This window comes from Diceros bicornis, chromosome 8, assembly GCF_020826845.1.
Source record: "Diceros bicornis minor isolate mBicDic1 chromosome 8, mDicBic1.mat.cur, whole genome shotgun sequence".
Lineage (NCBI taxonomy): Eukaryota > Metazoa > Chordata > Mammalia > Perissodactyla > Rhinocerotidae > Diceros > Diceros bicornis.
The window spans coordinates 12229742-12239301 of NC_080747.1; positions in this window are offsets into that span (position 1 = coordinate 12229742).

The window sequence follows — 9560 nt, forward strand, 5'->3', positions numbered from 1 at the left end:
TAATGAGTATTCGTTACTTTTGTAATCAGAAAAAGGAAATACCCACAAACACATATGCACGTATCATATGTGTGGTAATTTGACCCAACACAGAACATTTCCAGAAGAGAAAAACAAAACCAAAAGCTTGTCAGACACTTCTCTTTTCTCCTTACTCCTTTTCTTACCTAAAGCAAGAGGGAGTGGTTCAGACAGGAGAACTCACCGATTCTGATGCCCCAGCAGCCAGCAAGTGGGCAGGGGAGCTCTTTGACTTCCTGTAGGGTCCTGTAAATCTCCGCAGTGGGAAAAAGAATTCCCATCAGCGCAGAGCCATTGCTCAGACGTGCAGCTCTGAGTGCAGAGCTCGCTCTTCCTCACTCCACTGCCCTTCATCTCCAAGTGAGGCCCTACTGACTGTGCCTCCACTCAGTTTTTGTGGACACTGCCCAAATATTCGCTATAAAGCTGGGAAACCACACAGCTTGATGATCATTGTGTATAACATGTATTTACAATTCAGCCTTGTGAATGTCTAGAGATCACCCCAGACACTGCCCTGGGCAGGGCTCAGTCTCTCACTGGGAATGATGCAAAGGCCTCCTAACCAGCTCCCTGTGACTTTTGTCTTTTTCTCTCCTGGTTCTTCCTCGTCTCCCATTATTACCCCTCACTTTTGGGGTCTGTATGTTCATCAGCCTCACCCCATGGTGCTCATTCCAGGGTTCTCTGCTCTGGCAGGAGAGGCCAGCATCCTTGACTGTTTTCATCAGTCACCTTCATCATCATCACCATCATCATGACCTTGGCTAGTATTTATTGAATTCTTACCATGAACCAGCACTGTTATAAATGTTTAATAAATGATTTAATCATTCATATACTTATCATTACTATCTTCATTTTGTAGATGAGAAAACTGAGGCTTGATAAGATTAAGTCACTTCTTCAAGGTCACACAGCTAGTAAACGGAGGGGAGCTTTTACAATCCGGGAGACTGACTCCAGAGTTGGGGTGCTTTAGCATCTGCTGTACTAAATAAGCCCCGCAAATCAGAATCCTTGGGTTTTGTTCCAGAAGCATCTGTACTCACTTCCTCCTTCCTCTTTCCATTTTCTTAATCTTCTTAGATTTCCAACTCTGCTATCCACATACTATTTATGATTTTGCTTTTCCTTTGCACTTTGATGCAAGAAATAGTCTCTCTTGTCCCCAAACTGGGCTTTCCTCTTGTCTACATTTGCATTATTCTTCCTTGCCTCAGCACGTTTAAGGACATGCTTTGCCTTTCACCTTCCAAGGGCCGACATTTTCATACCACAACTCAAACCACCTGACCACTGCAGGTGGGAATTAGACTTACGGTTATATGGACAACTGGAATCCTTCCAGGTGTGCAGATGAGTATGAGGTATTACCAGTTTCAAGATTTCTCTTTTGGTAGCTGAGGCCCCATAGATCTTTGAAGAAGCCTAGTATGGATGATTGAGTCTTGGGATGTTTCTTCTTTTTACATAAATGTGGGGCATGTGTATCCTTTGGTGTGCAATATCAGGGTATGGATGTCTTACCTTCTCTTCAAAGGATACATTTAACCAAGGTTTATAGAAGAAGGAAAAGAAAGAGAGAGAGAAAGAGAAGGAGGGAGAGAAGGAGAGAGAAAAAGAGAGAGAGAAAAGAGAGAGAGAGAAAGAGAGAAAGAAAAAGAAAAAAGAAAGAGAGAAAGAAAGAAGAGAGAGAGAGAGAAAGAAAGAAAGAAAGAAAGAAAGAAAGAAAGAAAGAAAGAAAGAAAGAAAGAAAGAAAGAAAGAAAGAAAGAAAGAAAGAAAGAGCTCCTCTGTAACATTTCACAATCTGTCCCAGTTCACTCACCATAACAACTATATCCCATGACAAACAGTAGGGCATTATAAGAAGAGGCAGGATGAGCAAGCTTGCCAAAGCAACTTTATTCTCAATTCAGCCTTGGAGTTTTATTGTTTCTTCTTCTTTGTGTAGGTTCCAGCATGATACCCATCCAATGAGCTCTAATAGGTTTCCAGATGGATCCAGACCTTACCAGGTATCTTGTTGTCGAGGATATCACTTGAGTTCCCACCTCTTCCTGCCATGTCTAGCAACAGCATTTTAGACAAGTATCCAAACAACATAAATCCTACTGGTCAACCAGAGGAAAGAGGAAGAGAGCTGGCTTCAGAGGTGTGTGATCTGTGCAGGAGTGCAGGGACCCGTGCTCGGAGGGGCCCAGCTTGGTCTAATGCTCTCTGTCTCTGTCTTTAAACTCTTAATTTCTGAACAAGGAACTCAGCATTTTCATTGAGCTCTGCAAATTACGTAGCTGGTCCTGTGTGGAAGTAAAGCATTCCAAGACAAAGGGGGTTTTATTTTGTCCTAGATGGCCCTGTTTAACATATCAGAAACAGGACGATGGGGGCTCTGACTGTGCCCAATCTTGGAAAACAATGCAGGCTTAGCCACAGACCTCTAGTGCTTAATAGGAGCAGAAAAGACGCCTATTGGCTCCTCTTTAGCACATTTCATATGCCTGGGGAATTTCTTACCTTCTAAGTCCCACTTCCCTAAGAAAGAAGCTAGCAGTGCCTTCCCAGTCTACCTTAAAGCCAAGGTGCACACACGTGACCTAAACTTGACTAGTCAAGTGTGCGTGCAGGAGACTTCCCTTCAGGGGAGAGAGAGGTGAAGATGGAGATGCGGTGGAGGATTTAGCCTGGCCACAGGGAAAAGGCAGTGGTGGCAAGGTCCTAGTGGTGGCATGGGTGGTGCAGGCTGAGGTGACTGTGCCCAGCGGTGGGCTCAGGGTCTCTGCTGGGTGGTGGGACACTGTGATTTGGGCACGGTTCCAGGTTGCACAGGGTTGAAGCTTCATTCCTTGGTTCTCCTGGAAATTCTGTGAGTGCTTTCTGCTTAAACTGGCTGGATTGGATTCTTTTGTTTGCAACTGAGCGTCATGACTGATAAACTTGAGTACTAATTGAAGCCCTCCCCTGTCAAATGTGAAGGGAAGAGATGACTTGGCTCAGCCATGTCTCCACATTTTGGTAGTCATGGGGTTTTTCATTGATGAAGGGGGGCGTCCCCATGTGAAATGGCAGTTTTTGCCGGTGTGGACAGAGCTGGATGGACTAGCAGTCTCTGGGTTGTCAACTTCCGAGGGGTTGTTCCCGTTTGCTGTGCGCCTTCTTTCTAACCTGCAGTGTAGACAGCAGTGCTGAATGTGAATCATTTTGCACTTCAGCTGCTAGTGGTTTGAGCCACCGCCTCTTATATAAATCCCACCAGTTCCCCCTCCACTCCCCGCTGCTCCCCCAAAAAGGGCACTGTCTTAGTCCATTCGGGCTGCTATAACAAAATACCACAGACTGGGTAGCTTATAAAAATCAGAAATTTATTTCTCACAGTTCTGGAGGTGAGAAGTTCAAGATCAAGGCACGAGCATGACTGTGTTCTAGTGAGGACCCTCTTTCTGGTCACAAGGCAGCGCCTCTTGCTGTGTCCTGATGTGGTGGCAGGGGCTAGGGAGCTCTCTGGATCTTCTTTTATGAGGCACTAATCCCATTCATGAGGGCTCCAGCTTCACGGCTTAAGCGCCCCCCTGAGGCCCCACCTACCAATACCACCACATCAGCCATTAGGATTTCAATGTATGAATTTTGAGGGGGGGACACAGACATTCAGACCATAGCAGGCGCTGACGCCCAAACCAACTCAGAACTCTTCACAGCTCAATCTCCACTCCACCCCTTCATCTTAGAGGATTCAACCAAACTCTATCTACAAAATCATCTGGCTCTCTCTCTGGGCTCAGGATGCTCTACCTTTCTGCTCTAGTCCTATGTCTTAACCAATTATCTCCTGCCTATCATTAGGATCTCAGGTCAAGGGTCTCTTCCTCCAGGAAGCTTTCCCTGACCACCTCTCCCAGTCTAGGTCAGGTTGGAAGTTCTTTTCCTTATTTCAGTTTGTAATTATACATTTGTCCATGTGAATATTAATTAATATCTATATCGACCCACTAAAAACAAGGCCAGGGACCAGGGTGGAATTAAAAATTTTTAACCATCATTGTGGCACAGCCCTCATCAATCAGAGCAGACACCCAATGGCCGAATCAGGAAAACCACTAACCTTAACAGTTGGCCAGCCATGTGTGGGTACCAACAGCAGCCACAGCAGGGATGGGACTAACTGCTCATTGTTGTATCTTCAGTCCCTGGCCCACTGCTTGTCGCGTAAAAGATGCTTAATAAATATCTGGTGAATAAATGATTGTTCTCTGTTGTTGACCCTTTTCTTTAGATCCTAGATTTGCCCCACAGCTTTCTTGGACCTAATGTGTTGGACCTTCTGAGACTTCCTAGCATGGCCTTACCCAGGATATGGACACAGTTAGCCTTGCTCCCTGAGGCTACTTGTCATGCCTTTCAGCTTCCATGCCCAGCAGACACCCAGGCACCTGGTGGAACAGTGGATTCCTCCCTTGAAGCCGGGACACTCTGGGGGCCAGAGTAGGACACTGCCTACATAGGGAGTGGGCAGGGTTGGGAACCAGGTCAAGCTCAGAATGGTTTAGGTAAACAGACTTGAGAAGAAAGAAAACCCAAGAAGACCTGGCCTGTGATAGAATGTTCGTTGGTGTGGCCACTGGTATGGATTGTAAGAGTGGGGTCAGCTTCTTAGAGAAGCTGTACCTAGCTGGGCACCATCAAACCAAGTAGCTTGCCATGACCCACACGTGCCTACTGTCTCACTCTTTGGGGTCTTGAACATGCTGGTCTCTCTGCCTTGATTTCCCTTCCTGCTCTGCCATCCATTTGACAGACTTTAAGGCCCACCTTAAGCATCATCTCCTCACTGAATCCTGCTGGCACCTTCCTCGCCAGGGCCTTGCTTGTTCTTGGCTCCTTGCTTCTCCAGGCCCTTGTGAATTCCCCTAACGTGGCCCATGTTAGGACATTGTCTTATTGTTTGGGTCCTTGCCTGACTTCACCCTGGGACAATGGCTTCTTTGCAGACTTACCCATCTTTGCATCCCTGGCCTAGCCATGCCTGGATAAAGTGGAGATTCCACATGTGGTTTTCGTGAAAGAAGAAAACACAGGGTAGGTGATTCTTTAATTTTCTTTTAATGTAAGTTTTGTTGGAGGAGGTCAGGGATGGTACGAGAGAAGATTAAAGGCATTGCGTGTTCCTCTTTTCTGTATTTATGCTATACTTCAATAAAACACTTGAAGTGAGTGGTATATTACTAGTGTGGGTGAGGGGAGCAGGGATGGAGGATGACAAATGGCACAGACCTTGGGGCACCTAGAGTGGAAGAAAAAAGGCCCCAACTGATTCCCATTCACAGTTTGTCTCCGGGCCAGCTGGCTCCTCAGGCTAATCCCAAGGGCATCTCTAGGCCAGGCTTGGAGAACACAGTGTCCACTGCCTTTGGGTTGCCGGGTTACCAGTCGGCTCACACAGTCACTGACAGCGCCCTGGCCTGTGACTCATTAGATTCCACCATATTGAGTTCTGTGGAAAAGAAAATGGTTTATTTTTTAAAAAAGAAAAAATACTTTTTTCTGAATGTAACAGTAATAACACCTGCTCGCTTGAAAATATTTAAACAACAGAGAAAAATTAGGATGTCCATAAATATCCTGTCATACTACATGCAAAGTGGCAGACTTTTCTCTACGTATATTAATATGCATATTCATATTTTTGAACACATGAGACATCAGGAATACCACCGAGAGCAGAATCATTAAACTGCAGGTTCTAGGCTTTTTCCACATTAAAATGCTGATTTCAAATATATAGTTGCATCCTGACGGGTCTCCCTGCTTCCGGTGCATTTCTCCTCCAGCCTGACTTCTGCGATGCTGCCAGAGCAGCCGTCCTAAACTAGGGGCCTCATGGCCTCACCCCCTAGTTCAAAATCATCAGTGGCTCCCTACGGTCTGCAAAATAGAATCCATATTTTAAATTTAGCATTCAAGATCTTTCCATTTGCCCCCAAACTGCCTTCCTAGTCCCATGTCCCTGGAGACCCTTCATGCTCACTCTTGCAGGTGCCTCTCTCAGTTCCCCATCCTCAACATGAGCCTCCATATCTGGTTCTTTGCTCACCTCCTCATTGAAGCCTCACTTTGTTCCAGTTTCAAAGGGCCCCAGTCCTGCCTTTATCACTTGCTAGCTGTGTGGCTCTGGGCAGATCACATGTGTCTCTGAGTCGCATTGCCCATTTGTAAGTAGGGATTATAAATACTCAGAATGAAATGAGTCCATGTGCATCAAGAACCCAGAGCAGTGCCAGGCCTGTAGTAAGTGAGGGCTGTGTAAGTGTTAGTTGCTAGTACTGCTGTTATTACTATGTACTAGAGTTGTTTGATAATTATCTAAACACTCTCTGCTAATACACTAACTTTTTTGATGATTACCTAGATACTGACTTTCTAGTACAGGCCAGGAGATTGCTGTGCATTAGGCACTGTGTTAAGTACTTTCATACATGCCCCTTTTTAATCCTCACCCGACCCCATAAGATCAGTCCTGTTATTATCCCATTTTATAGAGGAGAAAACACAGGCATAGAGAGCTTTCATTACATGGCCAAGATCACCCCACTTCGACACCTCTGAGAGCTCCTCCCAGTCTGGGCAGTGAGGGTGAAGCCAGCCTTAGCGGGAGCTGTGATGCACCAGTCCTGCGTGTTCATGAACTGACACATCCAGGGCCAACAGCATGCCTGGCACTCAGTGGGGACTTAGTGCATATGTGCTGAGTGAGTGAAAGGATGATAGGCATTTGACCACAGGAGAAATGCTCATGGAAAGCCCCAGACAGAGCACAAGAGAGAACTGCGTGGGCACATGGCAGAACTGAGTTCCAGTCTTTCCTATTTTGTTCTGGTCTCCAAAGTAGCCACCCTAAAAGTTGGTTATTTTCCCTCTAGCACAACAGACTGGATCACAAGGGACTTTAGGAACCTGAGGAGAAAGTGGTGGAAACCCTGGTGGTGAAGATACCAGAGAGCTCAGCAAGTCTTGAAGACATAGATACCTTTGGCCCCCACAGAGAGGAGGCCAAAGTCTCCAGGGGCTCTGACGGGAGCCGACTCGATTATAAGCCTGCCTGGCTCAGTTTGGTCCATGTCAGTATCCCCAAAAAGCTTCAGAGGCAACAGGATAAAATAAAAGCCCAATCTGATCAGGAATTTCAGACCTTTGAGGAAAAGTATAATGATGTGTATGAGCCCTTCTGTGCTAAGGTATCCGATCTGCCTGGGGCATATATTAATGTAGTGGAGGGATGTTCACAAAGTTTGGAGAATGAGGAGATGTAAACAGTGAGGACCTAGATTCTGAGGCATCTGATGATGCTGGTAAGTAAAAAAGGAGAAAAGGAATGAGAATAAAAAATCCTAAAAGCACTCCTGAATATTGGTTGATTTAAAATATATATTGGAAGGCACAGGACTTTGATCAAAAAGCATGGCAATCCTCTCATGATGGTCTTCAAAGATGTGAAGTGGGAGTGATCATGTATTGGCTGCCTGGTAGTGCATGTCTGAAATTCATCTTGAACACAGTTGTTACAGACTGAATTGTGTCCCTCCCAAATTCATTTTTGTTACAGCAGACCCAGCAAACCAATATAACAATGGATATTTCAAAAGTAAGGTGTAGAGGCAGACGTGCTGAAGTGAAAACCAGCTTTCTTGATGCCTTCTTTCGTGAGATAACGAAAGTTGAGGTTTTATAAGGGTGCCAAGTAGATGTGGGCAACTAAAGAGTGTCACCTTGAAAAGTATTTATGGCCCACTCCATGTGGGACAGTCCAAAGCAGAGCTGTACCAGCCCCTAATGCTTTTCTTCCATTCATTCTTTCCAGAATTCCTCAGTGCGGGAAAGTGGAACTCTTGAAAATGAATCTTCATCGAAGACTTCGCAGTTGCTGGAACTTAATTAACAGGCTTTTGAAATGCGGAGCTCGGCTTCACACTACCCAGGAGACTTTTGGCACCAAGGAAAAGGGCAAACTGAAACACTGGACTGGCCAGCAGGGCACAGCTATTGTTGACACTGGGAAGCTGCCCTTTTAAGACCTGGTGAGGGTTCCAAATATCCCCATTAATAACCAATGAAGCGGATAGTAGAATCTGAACTATACTAATTTCAACACACTTATTCATTACTTGAATAACCTTATGTTTTTGTGTTTTCTTCGTAGAGTCTATCTTAAAATATGTTTCAGTTATAAGAAATGTGTATGTATTAAATCACTCTACTTAGCATTTTAGGAATACAGTTTTTTTTCCCCCAAAAGGTATGGAATGCAGCAGGTTCTCTAATGCATGTTTATTTATTGTTATACAATTTGGTTTTTTTGAAAGTACTGTTGTCATGTAGCTATTAAAGGGTAGCTGTCAAAATTACCCAAGTTCTGCAGTGAAGTGACTTTTCTATTTGACAAAAATGCCTGTTGAAAAGCCAATCCAGGTGTGTGTGTTTCTGCCCCGTGCAGAAGTGGAAGGCGTTTAACTTGGCTTGGACCAGTGCACCTGCATGATTTTGCTGAGGAAATGTGACATGATAACTCTAAGATGGTGCTTGTAAAATTTTACTATTTGGGAATAGCTAGCACATAGTTAAATGCTCTCAGAAGTACACATCAAACTCCTTTGGATTCTGTGTGACACAGTGATCTGTACAGAATTGTAATCAGAATGAAGTTCTTGTTTGCCACTGCTGTTGTTAATAGAATTTAGGGGGGATGGAGGGAGGAAGGGTGAGAGGGAGGGAGGGGGAGAGAGAGAGAGAGAGAGAAACTCTCTACTGACCCTCACTGACTGATAGTTAAACTGATTGCTCTCTATTTTTATGTGCATGATGGAGACACAGGGTGCTTTGGGATTGCAAAGTGGGGGATCCAACCTAGTTAAGCATCAGGGAGGTCTTTCCAGAGGAAATGACCCTTAAATGCAGACCGAAAAGATAAGGGCTCTTTAGCCAGATGAGAGGTGGGATCATGAGGGGGTGGGTTGGAAGTATTTCCAGGCAGGGAGACTAATATGTACAAAGATTTATATTCTCAACTATTGAGTTTGTCTTAAATGTTGCACTTCGTTTATTTAACAAATTTATACTATTCAGCCAATAGTTACCATTATTTGATTAGGAGTCACAGGAGGGGTAGTGAATAAAGTCGGATGTATCATATCCAAGGATACGAGACTGAATTTGGCCCTGCTGCTCCCTGCTTCTCCAATGGAGTTGCCAAACAAGGCTGCTACAGACAAACACAAGCACAGATGGAAAATTGGCCGTCATTGTGCAACCACTAGATTGTCAGATTTCCCACTAGGGCCCACCCTGTCTAAGCTGAGGTTCTAGGACCCAGAGGACGTCACACTCATAACCTTGCCCAGAAGTGAATGTGGCCCAAGAATTCCTGCTCTTAGCAATCATATTAGGAGCTCTTCCTTTCCGAAAGGGCATGATGGGAGGGTGGGAGGTGGAAAGAGAGGAGCCTAGGCAGGTAAGGAGGGAGAAGTGCTGAAACACCCTCCATGA